Here is a 20,295-nt window from a genome sequence, read left to right on the forward strand (position 1 = left end):
CAGTGTGCAGATTTAAGTGCTTCTTATTTTACATGTGTGGCTTTAGTTGTCCATTTGAATACTGTGAATGCTCAGATTGCTTCTAGACAAAAGCAATTTGATGCTTTATGTCTGGGTGGAAAGATTTTTTTAACACACAGGAAACTGAGAGCATCCTGTATGTGCTTTAAGCAAACACTGGGGCAAAGTCAGAGGAAATGTAATCTTCTTCTCTAAGCTTGAATCACACTGTTCATTCCCAGCAGTGAATGATGTTGCTGAACAAGTCTCAGAGGTTAGCAGAAAAGATCTACATTAACAGATTGGCCCTGCTTCCACTGACAAGTGATTGATAGCTAGGTAAACAGCATTACCATTTTAAGTATAACCTAAAGGTTGTTAGCAAGTAATTCCTGAAGGGATGATTGGTTAAAGCTATACTTCCAATTTACATTGTCTTCAAATTTTCTTTTTTCGATTATGATCATGCATGAGTTTCTGACAAGGATTTACTTAAAGCAACTGCCTCTGAAGGACTTAAAGCCATATATATATATATGTGCAACTCGCCCCCCAGGTGGTCTTTGTCATTCAAGCTCGGATCATCTACCAGAGGAATAAGAGCTTGAGGTTCAGATGTGTTCCTTGACTCTGCTGGATTCACCCACCCAGTTTGGGGGTCACTGCCCCAAGTACTCAGATTATCACAAGGACTAATGTTGCCGTCACCCTTTGCATTTTCTCAAGCTCCTGTCTCAGCCCTTGGTATTCTCCCTCTGTTTGTTAATAACTACTGTGTCCGGTTTGTTAGTTTGTCCATCTGAATCTGGAAGTTCCAACAGTTCTTAGCCTGGTCATTCTCAACCAACTTTGAGGGTGTAGCCTGTTTTGACCTCGGGGCTTCCAGGCCATACTTGGCACAGATGTATGCCCTGCCTGCCTCCATCTTGAACCCTGCCGTTATGTGGTGGATTGTCTCAGGGCCACTTTTACACAGCCTAAACCTGAAGCCTACACTTTCAGTCTAGCTTTTTCCAGGCATTGGTAGCATTTTCAGCCACTTCTATCTGAGAGTAGTCCATGTAATGCAGGGGCCTGTCCTTACATTATCCTGAACTCTTACTTTGGTCAGCTTGTTGTCCAAGCAGGGTGTTGATTTCTCTGTCTACCAGTAGCTGGTGTTTTGCTCCTAAGGTTTAGAAAAGCACACAATAGAACTCTATCAGTCATGGATTGGCCTCCCCACAGTTTGGAACTCAACATTATTGAAGCAGTGGGGTTTAATCTCGACAGGGAATGGAACATAAAGCAGCCTGCATCCAAAGAAGAGATTTGAATGGCCTTCAAGAAACCTGGAAAACTATTCCTGAAGACAACATAAAGAAATTAAGAAAGCTAATAAAGAAAGTTTAGCTAAGAGAGTTCAGACTGTCGAAAATTAAAAGTGATCATACCAAATGCTGATGTAGTTCATTAGAATTCTATAACTGCTGTTTTGCCTTATGTACTACTCAATACAGCTCTGTACCAATTTCCCTTTTACTTAGCAAAACATAAAGAAATGCAGAGTGGCACAAGACTTTTGCACAGTATTGTATATAGTTAAGTTACCAAACACTACACTAGCCTAAAACAAAATATTGTTCAAATGAGAACATTATCTGCCTCTGGATATGTACCAAAAGAGTGAAATAAGGTTATGCTTTGCAGAGGCGTATAACATCTCTCCCCCTCTTTAAATCAGTGTCATTCTCCTGCTTCAAAAGAGCTGCATAAGATATTCATGTGTGCCAGTAACCTAGATTTTTAAATGTTTTATTTGGCAGCTTGTCTCCTGTTGCTGAACAGGCCTGTGGAAGCTCAATGGGGCCTCCTCTCACTTCTTTGATGTCTGGACTAAGGCTGTGTATCTCTGCCTGTGTACAGCAATGAGTGAGCATATCTTTATTTCTGAGTGCTCCGTAATGATGCCAGCCACGAAAAGCATTTTCGGGGCAATGCTTATAATGCATCAAACTAGGACACTGCCAGAGACCTGCTGCCTGGCATAACAAGGTCTTGTTATTTTTGTTTATTTAATGTAGGTGTGAGAGCATGGCCTTGGATATGGGCAGGTTACCAAAATAGAGCCAATCTGCACCACAGCTGCACGTCGTGTTGCATTTCAAGCGAGCTGACACTGGTTAAAACCTAGGCAACTAATGGAATAACTATAGGCTCGGTTACTGGCAGGATGACCATCCAGGCACTTTCTCAGCAGTGCTGTCATCTGAACCCCGGTCTACTGAGAAGCAGAGCAGGTGATCAGGTGTGAAGCAAATGCTGTTATTCAAGTAACATGTTAACACTTCCTATTAACAAGGACATCAACAACACATATACAGGTATAAAAAATCATTTAGTAGTTGCACAGTTTAATAAAACACATGACAAGACTTTGATAATAATCCCAAGATAAGCAAAGAACTGAAATAAGGCAGAGTGAGAGGGATTTAAATGAAGAGAAAAGCATTCTTCGCCCTCTCTCACCCTATCTTGTTTTCTCCCACTCCCACTGTCTTGTTCTGGGCCCTGTATTGTCTGATGTCTCTTGCCTGATTGCTGCTTTTATTCACTCTCAAATGTAACGCAGAAGCATAAGCAGCATCCCAGCATGCATTGCTTGTTTACTCCGGCAGCAAAGAGGAACTGTGAAACTGGGCTAAAGTTTAAAAATCAGCCCCAAATGGAGAAATGTGAAAAAATACCAGTTTGTCATAATATGAAGCTGAACACTGTTTGCCAGAGTATTCACACTTCTGCTACTTTCATAGATAGATCATCCATGCATAAATGTAACCAGTAGTTTTTATCTTGTTGTGAACTGTCCTTGAGAGGCAGGCATCTCTTAGAGTGTGCTTGTCTTGGTTAGATGTTGTTAAGTTATTTTTTTTAACCATTCTGTCATCATGTACTTTTGTTGTCTTCTGTGGTCTTTTAGGCCTTTGATGTTGCTGAGGTGTGCAGCGTAATCATCATTTTAAGAAATGTACCAGATTTATCCACTCCTGAAGTTTGCACTGCACTGTCTGTGTGATCTCTCTCTCTCTCTCTCTCTCTCTCTCTCTCTCTCTCTCTCATATATATATATATATATATATATATATATATATATATACATATATATATATATATATATATATATATATATATATATATATATATATATGAATGATGGCCACCCTCTCTTGCACTGATACGTCAACACTTTGAATCAACTTCAGATATTATGTCTGCTGGTTATATCGTAAAGTAATAGAAGAAAGTTCCACACCTGACCATGAAGCTGTTAGTTAGTAAATTTTCCAAAATAAGGGATTATGCATATAAAATGACTTAAATGGGTAATAGTACATTTTGTAAAACCCCTTGAATTTTAACTTTAATTCTACACTTCAGTCACATCTTGAATACTTGATTTAAACTCCACTGTGATGATAAGCAAAACCAAAACTACAGAAATGGTGTCTTTGTCCAACCAATTATAAACTTTATTGTATTTTATGTATCAACTACTTGTGCATGACTTATGGAAAGCAACCAAGCCACTTTCATTAACACTCAAGGAAACTGTCCCATAATCCAGGATCCACAGGTTAAAACGGCAGGTATGAAATGGTTGGTGGACACCCATCACTTTATGACATGCATATATACCAACAATTTTCTCCAGGATTACTGTATTCACAACCCTCTCAGAGAATTCAGGATACATTTATCCCTGTTGTCAGTGTCATGTGCTGAAAGTAATAGGAAATACAATTTTCTTAGGAGTCAGCCAGAGCAATCTGCACATCCTTTACGGGTGAGAGCTTTGAAAGGTATACATTATGGGAATCAACTTTGCTTTTTTTTGACCACACCTTGTGTCAGATAAAGAGTTAAGTCTGAAACTCGAAGTCAGATAGTTCTGTTTGATTGAATTACTTGAAGGAGAATGCAGAGGAAAAAGGGGAGTGCCAGGTATAAGAAGCTCTGGAGGGCAAACTCTCCAGATTGCCCTCCTCTACGGAGGTTTCAAGAGTTTAATCTACTTTGATGTAGTGGGATTAATGAAAGATCCAAAATAATATTTGACACTAAGCGTAATTGCACATTATTCATTGTGGTAAGTCATATGCCTCACACACGGAAAATGCCGATCATGACTCTTTTTTAATCTCCCGTTCTTCATCTCACTTTTTAATACTGACTTTCCTTTACTTGTCTTTCAGTATCTAGTTTCAGAATCAATGGAAACGACTTTTGGCACTTCAGTGATGAGCTCAGTCTGCAAAATGAGACTGCTGTTAAAATTGAATCTGTTGCCTGGATGTGCTGTGGTCCATTGCTGTATATAAGAAAGAAACAAGAAAGATATAGAGAGCCCTCTGAATGTGAATGTGAAGTCTGAAAGTTAGTCTTTGCCACATGCCAAGACCTACCGATGGAAGCAGCCTTGATACAGAGAATATGTGTTTTTAAGTGGATTAGCATTTTACGTAGACTGGTTGGATGAATTTACCATCCAAAATTGAATTAACTTCAGCCACTTTAGAACCTGACTGTCTGCTTTAATTGGAGATGCAAAATTTGCTTATTTCATTTGAAATAACTCATCAGACTCTTACAATTACTTCCTTCCTATCTATAATTCTAGAATCATGCACTCGGGAATGCTCTTAGTCAAGTATTAAGTCAATTAGCTCAGCAGGACAGGTGGAGGGGCTGGAGATAAAAGGTTGTGGACTCAAATTTTCTAAATTTCTAATTTTCTATTTTTAAATTTAGTTTTACTTTAATCAATATACAGAGACTGTTTTACTCCAGTGGAAGTAGGGATTGTTAAAAATGATACTTGACCACAAATATGAAGCCTAGCAGCCCCTCTATGCAACGTTTGAGATGTAACTCAAACCAAAGCCCCCAGCTGGTCAGACCAGCAGATACACCTTGCAGTCAGGAAGCTTTGCCTTACATGCTCTCTATTTTGATAAAACCAACCTATCCTCGCTCCATCCCAGAGCCCTTTACATTTACCCTTTCTCTGTTTGTTTGGGGGGTTTGTTGCTGTTATTAACCTCCAATAGTCCTGTGTCTAGCTTTCCTTCTAACTTTTTTACCTGCTCATCTGCTTCTTTCCCCTTTTTCTTTTTACCCCATTGCCCTTTAGTTTCAGCCAAAAATTTCCATCCTGTTACCTTGTTTATTCCTTGTACCCGACCTTCGCCCCGTTCTTCACCTCTCATTTATCTGTTTCTCCTTTTCTTTCTCCTGTGGTTAGCTTCAGTCTTTTTTATAGGTTTTTCCAGTGGCTTGTATCTCAGTTCATTCGTTCTTTCGCTCACTTCATTGACTCAGCCCTTCTCTGCATCCCAAATTGCACTAACAGGCAAACGTTAGCAATATTTGCGTTCAGTAAGTTACTGGTGAAGCAGAAAACAGCTCCCTCTATGGTGCACAGTTAACAGCTGGACTAGTACTGGTCCATATCCCATTTAAAATAAGTATTATTTTTTCCACTGAAGGCTACATTGCAGCAGACAACTGCCTTTTCATAAGCAGCTATAAACTTCAGCATGACATTTCAAATAATTTCATCAAATCCCTGATGCCCCCCCCCCATTTTTGGTGGTGGCCGAGGGGAGGGGTCCCAGCAAATGGTTAAAATGTTGTTTTACAAAGCAACAGTGTAAGTGTGCAATAAATTACAAAGTAAAAGTTGAAACCTGGTGAACTGGTAGATGAAATACAATGTGTACCTGCATCTGCACATGTTTTATCCTGTTGTTTTAATGATAATTAAAATAAGGGTCTTTTCTTCAAAAGCTGATTTCGCAGTTTAACCTGTCGAACAGTTTAGTGGCATTTTACCAGAAACACTGAGCTCATGGAAACATGAGCACACACAAGTGTGATGGGCTAATGTGAAATTATGTTTCAGTTATTTTGATATTTGTAGGAATGAACGTGGAACAAACTAAATCTTCTCTTTGATGATGCCTGGAAGAAAATAACTGTGCTAATATTAACATTACAGCAGTCCCTCTAAATCCACAGAATTAACATAAGTATTAGTGACAACCTGACTCTATCCACACTTCAGTCAGTTCTGTGGCTACAAGCTGGATGTGGTTGGGCAAGAACGACGAGCAAGTGGCTCTGTTTGGAGATTAAAATGAGTTTACTGAGAAGAGCACTCTTTTTTATTACTGCAGAGTGATAAGGACACTGAATGTGTGACTCTCAGTCTGGTAAAAACAAGTAAACACATACAGATTTTAAATGAATGGCAAAAATTAAAGAAAAGTTTGGATAAATCCACTGAAAAAAACAAATAAAATAATATATAGCAAATGTCTACCCATCAAGAGCATGGATGGTGGTGCAGTATGTCATCAGATATCAGTAACGTTGTAACATTATCAGCAACAGTGGGCATTAGCTAGCTAATTAAGTGAACAATTATTAAGCTTCTCTGTGATGTACTGTCTTTCCTCTTTTGTTTTTAATGAAGCAAAGGTTGCATCACGAAGCCATTCTCTTATATTTTCCCTCTACATCCAGTTCTAACAAAATCATATTTTCTCTGCAAAGAGCCAAAAACATTCTCTAGCATGAACCACATGGGAGCTAAACGGTTTAAGAAGAGCTTAGAGACTTCTGACCTTGGGTATTTTGTAAACCTCTTTCCTCCTGACAGTGATTAATTTCAGGTAGAAATACCAGGTCATGGAAGCAATAAAGATTTGATAACTGCACAAAACATGAGAAGACAGGTACAACCAATCCAGCTTTCATGTTACAGGTTCTAAAGTTGTCTAGACAAAATCTGTCAGAGGAGAAAAGATGTGAACACAATCAGCATATCACGAACACAATACAGTACACGAGCAGCAAGACGTATTAATCACTGTCGAGTGCTATAAAAATACCTTGAGGGTCTATTTCTGGTACATAATTATTGGATAGATGATGTTTGCGATGAAACCTTTTTGCCTTAATTCACAGGAGATGGGAGGTTATTGACACACTGCATTGTTTTGTTAGCTAAAATAATCAAGCTCCAGTTAATTCAGCTATTTTCTTACAAGCTTCATGTATGCCTTTTTATGAGACGCCCCAGGTGGTCATATAATGCAGTACACGACTATTCACCTTTTCATGGAGTGAGTGTGCATGCAAACAAGAATCTAACCTTTGGCTGTGAATGCGTGTGTTGCTAGATTATGAGGAGAAAGATAATTGAATATGATATAAAGGGCAGAAGAAGAGCCCCATTCCAAAATGAGAACACTATCATTTGAAAAATGTGGCACCCACTCTGACACAATGATTGCTGGCATGAAAGTAAAACTCATTACAGAATATTAATGGAGATATTAGCCATCAAAATAGGATCATTTCTGATGAGGCTATTAATCATCTTTGTTCTTTAAATATTGAGGAATACATTTCATTCTGTCAATCTGGGGTTCAAAAAAGATATAACATTGTGGAAAAGGCTTACAGTCAAGGTTACTCCATGGCAAGATATCCCCTTCATAGGCTTGTAATCTGCTCAAAGGATTAAAACATTGAATTAAATTAAATGCAAAGTTATGGGTTGATTTGATAGATTACAACTGAAAAAGGTTAGTGTTGGCACCACCCATGTCTCTGTCAGGAACATGATCATGACACATTAATGTCATCTAAGGCCATAACTCAAATATATCTTTATGCATACTTTGATTAGGAAGAGTTATGACCACTCGGGTTGAATGACACCGTGCATGTGCATGCATGTGCACATGTCTGCAGGGATATGTTACACCAGTGCAATCTAATAATACTCATCAGTCTCTGTCTGAAGATAAAGATAAAGGCCGTTTGACATTGAATAGATAGCCTGGATCGTCTGCCACCATACATCACCCAGTTTACCTGTGGTTTTGCAAATAATTTGTGTGTGTGTGTGTGTGTGTGTGTCATGTTCCAGCTTTTTTCTTTCTTTTATTCTTATTATTAGCATTTTCTATTTTACTATACTCAGTACTATGTCCGACGTCTTTATTACCATTATTAATTATGCCTGAAAGATGAAACAGGTTCCTCAATGCGATTGCTGTATTTCAGCTGTGCTGGATGCTACGAAGTGGGATTTGTTTTAACAGCGAGAATGTGAAATCAGCCTGCAGCAGCTTTTTCGGGCAAGAAAAATGAGTGAGCTTCCCATCACTATAATGAGGATGGATCGCATTCTGTTGAGCTTTGCAACCCTTTATTTTACACAAACAGCGACTTTATGCATCACAATTGCACGGCTCTGAATGGGAAACAGCAGAAATAAATCACAAGCATCACTGAGGGATGGTAAGTAGATGTGCTGTCATTATTTGAATGCAATGAGAAGGAATAGCTTTGATGTTGAGAAATGTGTGTTGTTCAACGTTAGCTTTATTTATGTCTGTGCAGCAAGAATTATGGTTTACCTGTACCTGCTGGGCGAGGGATTTTTTTTGCTAGAAACATGAATTATGAATAATGTTTAGGGAAAGAAAGGTGTTATTGGGATAAGATCTAGCTAGTTTCATCTCTTCTAAAACCTGTGTAAACAAGAACTTGTGCACAGTACTGTCCACAGGTTTTAGTTCGCTCCTCATTTGGGAAAAAGGTACAGTGAATTATTGAAACATGCAAACATAACTGGAAATACAGCACAAGCTTGAAATTCAATATTTGGTGTGGCCATCGTTATACTTCAGCGCAGCCTGAACTCTCTTAGATAAGCTTTCTTGTAATTTCTTTAAGTAGTCTTAGGAATAGTTCTCCAGGCTTCTTGAAGGACACTCAAGACATTCTTCTTCGGCTACTAATTTTCAGTCAAGTTCTTATTTAATTTGGCATACCTCAGCTTGTTCTCCCTGTTTCCCTTCTTTAAGAATGTCTTCTTGACAGCATCCTTTCAGTGGATGGATCACCTGAAGGGCCAGATGCATCTCCTAGGTCCTGTGTCAGGACTTTGCTCTAGGTTTTTCAGTGCATGACTTAAGCAACAGGAACAGTGCCTATATTTAGGTACATGCTAGAGGTAACTGTTTTTGTTTTTCTTTGTTTTTCTTTGTTTCTTTGGTTATTTTGGGGGTGGGGGGTGCTTTTCATCAAAGAAAATTGGGCTTGAATGATTCATAGATAAGCAATGTTGCCTTTTGGAGGCTATCAACATCAAGTAAAATGATTTAATAAATGTCAAACAACAGAGAGCAACAAGATATGCCCCTAAGCAATAGATATGAACAACCATTATTATAAATTTGATAATGCCAAAACAATTTAAAAATGGTCCTCATGAATGCAGTCACTTTAGTAAAATGGTAAGAAAGGGGATTTGGCAAACATCCTAAGCTGTCTGTAAATGTTGGTATTATGTGTAGCAGAGCAAGGAAAGACACTGTGATTAAATTTAGCCCATGTCAACTTTAGTGACAAACTAGGGGTTTAGGCATGAGGTGCAACTAAGAAATATCTTGTCCTGGGGCCCTTCATAACAACCAGCTGCCACTGCTCTGCTGCTCAAAGCCCTCAAACAAAGACATGTGACCTCTGTGATACAGTACAGCCAGGAGTCTTCACCTCCTAAATCAGCAGTGTTTATGTCAGCCAACATACTGGAAATAGCCTATTTCACAGGGGATAAAAGCCTAACCTTCTTGTAATGACTGTTCTTTGGCACATTATGACAGATATACGCCAATAAACCATGCTCATGTATTACTGTGTTTGTGTATGTGCAGCAAGTCAAAGGCTTCTGATGAATCAAATGCCTCCTATCGCTTTTTTTTTTTACATTGTAGCTCTGACTATATCCATTTTATTTGTCCTTTACTTTCTAAAATAGACTATTAGAAATCTTGTCAGACACACTGCTGCCATGCATCAACTCTCTTTATGTTCCACTCTTTCTTTTCCTCTTACTGATAAATGAAGAGCAACACTGATCAAACCTGACAAACACCAGGGATTGGAGCCTATTCATATTTAAACACTTCAAGAATAACAGGTGGCAACCAAAGGGTGCGCAGTTGTTGGGGGGTTTTTTTGGTCATCAATTTCTAGGTCATACCAATGTCATGTCTACAAAAACATCGAAGTAAAGATGTAAACCTTCTCCAAACATCTACAGTTGTTGTGAGAAGTTGACCTATACCTATGAATATCATGGTAATTTTAGCCTTTAAATGATTTCTTTGATTGTGCAGCGTAGATATTTATTGACAACTTTTTAAAAAAGAATCTGCAAAAGTTTGAATTTGTTTTCAGTTTTCACTAATCCATTTTCCTTTTCCATCCTTCTTGGCAGAAATGGTAAAGTTCATTTAAACTGGTTGGTTTCCTGGCATGGGCCTGGCTCATAGCTGGACTGGCCATCGGGCATACTGGGCATTTGCCCGGTGGGCCGCTGGCGATTTTTTGTTTTTATGGGCCGATGGATTTTTTTATTTTTTTATTTTTTTTTTAGGAAGGGTATATATAATGAAAGGTGTTGGATTGGCCAATTGATCGACTCTGGGCTGGACCAATTACAGCCGAGGAGGCCGGATGCACCCTCCCCCTTGTTTAGCAATCACGTGATTTTCGCTCATTGCATGCCGGGAACTCGTGGCAAAACAATCCAAGTACCGCATCAAATGCAAGCATTTGCAGCACCGCAAAACGTTCATTCTCCGGTTCCAACACCTTCTTGTTTTTTCTTTGCCGCACAAAAAAGGAATGTACAAAACAAAAGGAGAACAATGCCAGTCCGTACAAAGACAGACTCGACGAAAAGACAAAGAAAAGATACGAGGAAAAATCAAAGGAGTGAAAGGGTCAGACCCTTACGAGCACACAGAGGGACAAAAGACGTCAGCGTGCTGCCCAACTTTCACCACGCTCAGATTTATAATTATACGGTTCTTGGAGTGAGTGCATACACTCATGAAGTTTAGTAACTTCATGTCACTGCAACAAGCCCAGGTACAGTTTACCGACGGTTGGGTACAGGACCTTGAAATGCACCGTGTAGAACGAAAGACCATCGTACGAACAAAGGTAAGTTTACCAGTCTCACAAATCGTCGTCATAGATACACATTCGTAAACCGTTTATTAATATAACCTTTGAGCTCAACGGTAATTAATTAGTAGTGGAAATAATTTCTGGTAGCATTACAGAAATGTAGCAGTGACAATAATATTGTATGCTGTAATCGCACTGGGCAATTAGTGATACAAAACAACTGTTTTATCCTGTGAATAAAAGTATATGTTTTTGTCAATGTACCATAATAACAGAAGCGAAACACAATATTGTGTCAGGACAATTCACTATTTATGCACAATAAATAAAGGAGCATAGCGCGACCATTTCTGTTCAGCGCCAGACTTGCTTGTAACCTATATCACCAATTATGTTAAGAAAAATGACGCATTAACTACTACAAAACTCTGACCTTTGTGGGAATGCTTGGAGCAGACTAACATGTGAGCTGGAGTGTTCTGGGACGTTATATTTGGTATATCCAGACCATCCGTCGGCTCTTACTTCGGAAACATGGCTTAAAAAAATTTCTCTTCAACTACGTAATCCGATAAAAAAAAACGATCTCTTTACCCGTCGGCTTCCCGTGGCTGTCATGCGACCGGCTATTGCAGTTAATAATACAACAGCTTCTTGCTATTTTTTGGGTTTCTTTTTATCGCTGTGTAACTGAGTTCAATTGAAAGCCTGCGTGCGCTAGTACCTCTTGCCACAAGTTCCCAGAATCCTTTGCGGTTTTACCCCTGAATGACTCCCACTTTCAATCTTTATCCTGGTGGGCCGGTCTCTAGTCAAAATGCCCGGGCCAATTTTTTGTCCCAGTCCAGCCTTGGCCTGGCTTTTGAGTGTAGTCCACACTTTGTCAGTAGAGTTGAGGTCGGAGCTTTTGGAAGGTCAGTTCCAGAAACTTAATGTTAGCCTGCTTTACCCATTCCAAAAGGAGTTTTTGATGTGTGGTTGGGATCACTGTCCTGTTGGAAAACCACCTGTTTTGTCAAATTTGTGACAGTCTAGCTGTTTATTTGAGGTGAAGTTCAAGAATTTGGACCAATTTGCACCCATTTCTGACCATAAAGCTTTTCTCCAAAAGGCAGTATCAGTCGAGCATGAAGATGTCAGTTTTGTTGCTAGGACACCAGTGTCACGGTCCACTGTGGATATACATGAGATAATTAGAAAGACCAAACACAGCAGGGGAAAACAAGGTACAGGTGAACTAAATCTGACTAACAAAACTGGGAAAACAAAAATGAACATAACACGCGCAGGACAAGAGACTATTAAAATAAGATAGGAAATAACCCACACAGAGACTCAAACAAGGGCTGTGTCCCAATTCAGGGTCTGCACGCTTGTAGTACGCGCACTACGCGTACTACGTACGGTGCGCACTATAAGTACGAGAAGTGCGGAAGTGAGAGGCTTGTGAAATGGGACGGTATACGCTTCGTCGTGCTGGTCAGGTTGCCTAGCAACCATGATACTAACCGCGAGACACGTTACATGCAGCTTTGTTTGACAGAAATGAAGGAGAAAAATGTTTTGTTGGTCATTCATTTTCGTCATGACATCACTTTGATTAGTTGAGTATCTGAGGCTGAGACCACGGGACTGTAAAACATGATTGTTGGGCTTCATGTCTGTGCTGAACAGTCATTTAAGATTAGTTAGTAAATAACAATTAGCTAATGTTGTTCATGAGACTAAAGTCATCTCACTGTGGTAATGTAAATATAATATGGCCAATATTATAGTATTGCCAGATTATTATGACTATATATATATATATATATATATATATATATATATATATATATATATATACACACACACACACACACACACACACACACATATATATACACACACACACACATATATGTATACACACACATATATATATATACATATATATACATATATATATATACACACACATATACATATATCACTGACTTTCAGCTTGTTGTGTTTGTGGATATATGACTGACGTTAATTATTAAACATTCGCACATAAATAAGTGACGTCATATTCAGTACTTTTGACAGTTCACTCTTCGGCCGCTCCATCTTATTAGGGAAATTCCACATACATAAATGTAAATTTCAAGACTCAACCCCATCATTTAATTTGTTTTTGATTGAAACTGAATATTACTTAAACTCTCTTAAATTAACTTCCAATAAAAAAGGTTTATCATTGATTGAAATTCATTCAGACATGTTTAACGAATGAGCTGTCACAACTTTCAAGTACAAAGTTGTTATGAAGTCTGTCACATTCCCCCCCTTTGTTTTCTTTTTTTATCATTTATTTATTTATCCTTCTTATTTCATTGTACTGTATATTGTTACTCTTATTTGCCTTGCATGTCTACTGTACAAACTGAACTGGAATGACTGACTGTTCACTTTATAAGTTCAATAAAGTTTGGGAAAAAAAAAAAAAACTCTTCGGCCGCTCCCTTCTGCCATATTTTGCGGCAAAATTATCCACACCCACCGCCGCGCTATGAATTGTGGGATATATGGGACCACGAAGTGTGCACCGGACCACGCTTGATATTTGGGGAAATCAACGGCGCATTTGGAGTACGCATTTGAAGCACACTTCGAATTGGGACAGCCGTCGCCGCGTCGCTGTGACGTAACCGCACTTGAAATGCGTACTTCAAGCGTGCAGACCCTGAATTGGGACACAGCCAAGGACAAGTGAGCTTGATTGTAGGACAGGGGACAAACAGGCAGACTAGGGAGACAACACAAAGATCAGACTGACAATGACTGGAGATGCTGAAGACAGAACAGAGACTGGAAACGAAAAAGGGAACAGACATGAAAGCAAGCGAAAACCAAAAATTAGAACATAAATAAATAAAACTCAGAGGCTCTTAACCTAATCATCTCATAATTCCAGAGAATTAAAAAGCCCTGTTTGCATTAGAGGAAATCCAAAATAAATGTAAACATGTGCACATAAACCTTTCTTAAAATTAATTAGAAGATTTGTGGTGTATGTCTGTGAAGGTTCTCAGTCATCCAGGTCATCGTAGTCAAAGGAGCTTGCAAAGAAAAGCGTCGGGACTTCTTTAAGTTGCTTGAAGACGTTTCACCTCTCATCTGAGAAGCTTCTTCAGTTCAGTACTACGACTTATGGTGTAGAATCATTCTTGGAAAAAGAACCATTCGAAGAAATGATCATGGTAAACTTTGTAAACTTTTGACCACAACCAGAGACGCATCTACTACATTTAAGTGAGTTATTTGATATTTGAGCTCTCAAACTGTATGTATGAAACACTTTGCCCAGAGTGTGTCTATTTCAGATGATGAAATGAACACCCTGGGTTGAAAATGAATTCCAGTGATATTACACGCCCTGTTTCACAGCTTCAGCTTGCAGTGGTGTCAGTCTTAAATGGTATTATTTCTCAACATACATATGACCTTCTCACAAAAATGTGAATTTTTAATAGGAATAAAATTGGTCTGTCGTGTCTGCTTGCTAACGCTCTGTATTATTCATGAAAGTAGCAATAATGTTCTTGAACCATTCTTTTCTTTCTGTGCAGAGCTTCACACTGCACAGCTCTAGCACATGTGCCTTGTCTTGGATGGCTCGTTTAAAAAAAGAAACGGGTGCTAACGGGAGAGAAAATACTTGAGTTAAGAAATCACACTGTGTCTGTGCTTCCTGATCAATGTTCCTGAGAATAAACAAAAAGAAAGTAACAGTAAACAACTTTAACAACTTTAAGAGAAAGTAGAGTCCATTCACTGTCCCTGTCATCAACTCAGTCTGTTATTAACAGAACTCACACAAAGCAGTTGTTGAATTCTTTCACAGTTTAATCCAACATGTAGTTGTAGAGTCAACGTATGCTTTGCAGACCCAAATAAAGCTTGACGCAGTCATTAGTATGCAACGCAGTCCATCTCCACTTAAGAAATGTTGTGGTAATTGATGACATTATCAGTTCTGCAGTAAATGATGACGAATACCATTACAAAAACCACTTATTCAGTTCGAACATGGCAAGTCGGTTATTATTCTCGTGTCTGTTTGGAGTCATTTTCTGTCAGAGACACCATGTCCTATCAGATCTTAAAGGAAAACAGCTATTAGGAGCTCACAGTGTTATCCAAGCTTTTCACCTCCATTCACTTCACCCAGGAAAATGACTGCATACACAGTGTATTCAAAGCAGAAAGAGGTTGGTTTTTTTTAGCTTTGAACACACCCCACCCTCAATCAGCCCCCAACTTCCTCTAAAGCACAATCAATGCTTACCAACAAGGTTGCCTAGCATCAGTTGCTTAGTAACCACTAGCCCATTGCTTTCTACTACAAAATGTGTCACTAATTCAGAACTAAATTTAGAAATGCCTTTGATTTATCCCCCTGACTGGATTGACAGGAGTCTTTGCTTGATTTTCACCCACAGCTCTATCTTCTTGTACTGAAATCAGAAGCTGCTAGCAGGTACTGTCTCATGAAATCAGTGCCAAGATAGGAAAGTGATTCATACCTGTGTGTAGGTTACTGCTGATTACAACAAATCAGATGTTGTTGCAGCTGTTTCACAGATAAAGAGAGACAGCTGAAAATATTTCTTGATATGATGCAAACTATTGGTGTGCAGGGGGAAAAACAGACAAAACAAATGTTACACAAGAATAAGACAAATTGAACCAAATTAAAATATGCAGATCAATGATTCTGTGATGCCCGTCCTCATTCATTTAATGCTTTACTCAAAGCATTAAAGGTAAAAGGATTCCTTCTGCAGAACATTTCTTCCCTCATTATATGCAATATTGTACACAATATAGAATAATACTACTGCTGTGGAGACTAAGTTCATTTTAAATACTTTGTATTCTCTTAAAACACACTAATACATCTTATTCCCTCTACATCCCAAATGTTGGCTATGGGGTTTATTAAGAGAAAGCTTACCTGTTGACATGCTAATTTACTTGCTAATGCTACCTTGATTTTTCACACATATCAGTGCACATGTATATCAAGGTGCAGATTTTAAATTATCTCAGAGCAATGACAGGAGAACCACGGGTCACTTGTCAAGCAAGCTAGTCTCTTCTCAGTTAAGTCCACATTTGTATCTACAGTGTGCATGTGCAAAAACGCCATTTAACCTCCTAAGACCCGAACTCTTTCATGGCAAGATCTGAAAACTGCTGTTCACAAACGCTGTCCATCTAATCTGACTGAGCTGGAGCTGTTTTGCAAAGAAGAATGGGCAAAGATTTCAGTCTGTAGAAGCTGGTAGAGACAGACCCTAAAAGACTGGCAGCTATAATTGCAGCAAAAGGTGGTTCTACAAAGTATTGACTCAGTGTGTATGACAAACACAGTGACACACACGAAGGCGAGGCATTCCTCCCAAACACTCCATCAACTACAAGCTTCTCACTCTATGTCTCTCAGGCCTTTGCTAAAACAGTAGGCTGACAAGTTGGAGCTGTCGACGCACCCAATTCACTCCAAATCCAGAGAGACAGAGAGGAAAAGAAAAGTAAGAGGCAGAGAGACTGAGGCAGAAAAACGGGGGGATGCCGAGTAATGAAACAGCAGATGAAATTGAGCAGAACTGAAAATGCAGAAGCAGTGGCTCATCACATCTGAGCTCTGTGTATGTTAATGGACTTTGAATGAAACATGATGTCTGTTTATGTCTGTCTGTGTTTTTATCTGTGTTTCTTCCTGCATATATGTGTTTGTTTTCACATGTTGTCTTATTAAGACGTAGTAGCCTTCACCTTCATGCTCTCTAGACATCCATCAGTGCATAAAGCATTTAGATGGATGTTAGAGCCAGAGATAGAGCCCGGCAATCTCATCCAACAGCATCCACACACAGATTTGTATAAATCTTCATCTGTTTTTGATGGTGTCCAACTGAGTTTTGCTCTTTCTTTCTTCTGTGCTGACTTTATTGTCATAAGTAGAAAAAGATGTAAGATTTCACTCTATACATTACCTAAAATGTATATCTTTTTTATCTTTTTAAACAGCCATAGCACATTCTTTAACCACAGTATGCAGCTTCACCCCCATATTATTTGTAGCCATGTGCATTGCTATACAAAACTGTGAGAGGCCCTTTCATAATTCTGTGAATGCTGTCTGTCTGTTTCATTTGTCCCTTTGGAAAGCTTTGCAGAAGCAAAATCCCCACTATGCCAGGATAATATGGTCAACCAAGCCGAGAGGCTGAATAAAAGCCTTTGTATTTGAGACTGGGGAGCATTCAGCCTGACTTCCTAAACCATTTACGGTATAGTGCATTAAATGTGTTTTTCCAAGAGCCTTCTTTCAGCCATTACACCATTTCACCCATTATTAGATTTCTACACCACAATCAACATTTTCCATAATTGAGCTAAGCGTGGAGACCTTTCACTAAATGTTACAACAGTTACTTCCTGCCACGCATACAGAATGACAATATTGCTGATTTGATTATGACACAGCTGTCATTTTCTTCCAGCCAGGGACACTTCACGAGCCAAAATTGAGGTAAACTGACAAAGTCACATGCGTTCGCTGTTAACAAACATTACATTAGCAGGAGGTTATGGAACCGTGTTGGATTAGAAGAGACAGGTCATCAGAATCTCAATCAGGGGGGTGCGATCGTGGCTGCAGCGCCGATGAAGCGGCTAACAGGTGTGGTCTGTCTGCGCACTTCAAGTGGCATGACAGTTTTATCTGCTGCTTCCTTTCTCTGCAGCGGGAATGAGTGGCTTGACTAACACAACATGCCATGTTATCATTAGTCTGATAAAGTGCAATGTTTGATTCACTGACGGAGGTGCTGGTTGGCCTGAAAAAGAGTCTTTAGGCTGATGTCATTACAAAGAATCCTGAAACAGATCATACCAGAGTAAGGAATATGTTAATATATGTTCTTTCTTTACTTTTTGTTGCTCCTTTTTATTATTATATTCCTTTATTTACCTTCATAACATAAAATTTATGACAGTCTATTGAACAGGCATGGTGATTGTCACAATGCTCCATTAATGGCTGCGTTAAATGCAGAGAGAGGAAAAGTGAAAAATGAGCAATTTAATTCTTTATTTCTACTCCTCAACTTTTTCTCTCTTTCCAACCTCTCTACCCAACCATCCCCCTCACTGCCAGACAACAGGAGCAGAAAGACAATATGATAGACTCATGCTTGCCCGACCTCCATATGACACTCTGCTTTCTATTACCCGGACACCAGTCCTCTTGCTGTCAGGTCCACACACACTTGGTGACACCTGATTAAAAAAAACCACTGGCCGTACTCTGCCCCGTATTACGTGTCCTCAGCAATGCGGTACATTTCTAAACCGATTTAATCTGCTGCTCTGTCGACACAGAGTGACACACCTCTTCTACTGCGGCTTTCACCACACCTGAGTAGCAGGAGATACTTGTTAATTAATAACACTAATGAAGGCTGCATTTCATTTCCATTTACAGTGCAAGCCGGCTCGCTGGGAGGACTTACTGAGACAATTAATTAAACTCACTCACTGTTAATCTTATTAAATATCCCCGCGCTTTCATTTGTGCAAAAAAATATTTGTAGATATCTGTTGTGAATTATCGGCGTGCACCTGCAGTTTACTCTTTAAACTGTGTCATCTCTGGGATTGGAGACGTCCAGAGATTCAGGGACTACAACTATATTAGCAATGATATTTTCTTGAAATCAAAAGAAATAAATTGAATATACTTACTTGACTGTGTTTGTACTGAACCAACATTCAAATCAGCAGCACATCATCTGCCCTGATCTCCCTGCTTCTGTAATGAGACCTTGAGAGGACCTGGTTCGACTGTCTGTGTGCAATACAGATCAGTCCAGGTGTCTTCACTTGGCTGATTGCTTTCTTTTGAATCTGTCTGAATGACTTTACTGCCTCTATCCTCCTGCTTTTATTTCCCTCGAGTTCCACCTTTCATAGAAATGTTCTGTGTGTTTGAGTGTACTAAAGCTTATATGCACACATTTATTTTTTCCCCTAATAGGACTGTGCAGTTTGCTTCAGAAACACTATTCTTGCTCTTGTTGTTGTTGTTGTTGTTGTTGTTTCCTTTAATTAAGAAAACCATTCCCCAGTGATGATATTGTGTTAGATTTTATAATACAGTGCTGTGAAATCCTTCTGGATTTCATATTTTTTCCAAATTTGTCACAGTTACTTTTTTCAGCTCATCAAACACATTTTAATAGCAGACTAAGATAACTTGAATAAATACAAAATGCAGTTTTTAAATTGTGATTTCATTTATTAAGGAAAGAAACTATCCAAACCTACCTGGCTCACATGGAAAAGTAACACTCTCAGGTAAGGTCAGTGTTCAGGACTCAACAGTAAGATAGAGATTTGGTAAAAATGGCATCCACGGGAGATCATGTGAAAACTACCAAAAAGAACAAAAAGGCTCGACTTACATTTACCAAAGAACGTCTTGATGATCCTCAAGATTTTTGGGAAAGTTTTTTGTGGAATGACAAGACAAAACTGAACTTTTTGAAATGTTTTCATTCCATTACTTCTGATATCAAATGAACACAGCATTTCATTAAAAGAACATCAGTCAAACGTGGTGGTGGTAGTGGGATCATCTGGGGGTGTTATGCAGCTTCAGGGCCTCGACGACTTGCATGGACCTGTGAATCCTGCTCTCTACCAGAAAATCCTGAAGGACCATGTCCAGCTTATTTGGGTTATGCAGTAGGATAAAGATCCGAAGCACACTAGAAAGTCCATCTCTGAATGGTAAAAAAGAAACTCTTACTTAAAGTGAAAGAAAGAAAATGAAGGTTTTGGAGTGGCTCAGTCTGTGCATAAATACAACTGAGATGTTTTGGCCACTCGTGCCCCAAAATCCTCCAAAGTGGCCAAATTAAAACAATTCTGCAAAGATGAGTGGACCAAAATTCTTCCGCAGCGATGTGAAAAGCTCATTGCCAGTTATTGCAAATGCTTGATTGCAGTTCTTCCTGCCAAGGGTGGCACCTCAAGTTATTAGGTTTAGGGGGAAATGACTTTTTCATATAGGGCCAGGCACGTTTGGGTAGCTTTTTTCCCTTAATAAATTGTCATTAAATCTTAGATTTGACTCAGGTCATCGTTGTCTAATATTAAACTTTATTTTATGATCTGAAATATATTTATTTATGCCACTGTTCAAATCTGACCTCAACTCTG

The sequence above is a fragment of the Simochromis diagramma genome, unplaced genomic scaffold (genome assembly GCF_900408965.1).
Source record: "Simochromis diagramma unplaced genomic scaffold, fSimDia1.1 OVJJ01000387.1, whole genome shotgun sequence".
Classification (NCBI taxonomy): Eukaryota; Metazoa; Chordata; class Actinopteri; order Cichliformes; family Cichlidae; genus Simochromis; species Simochromis diagramma.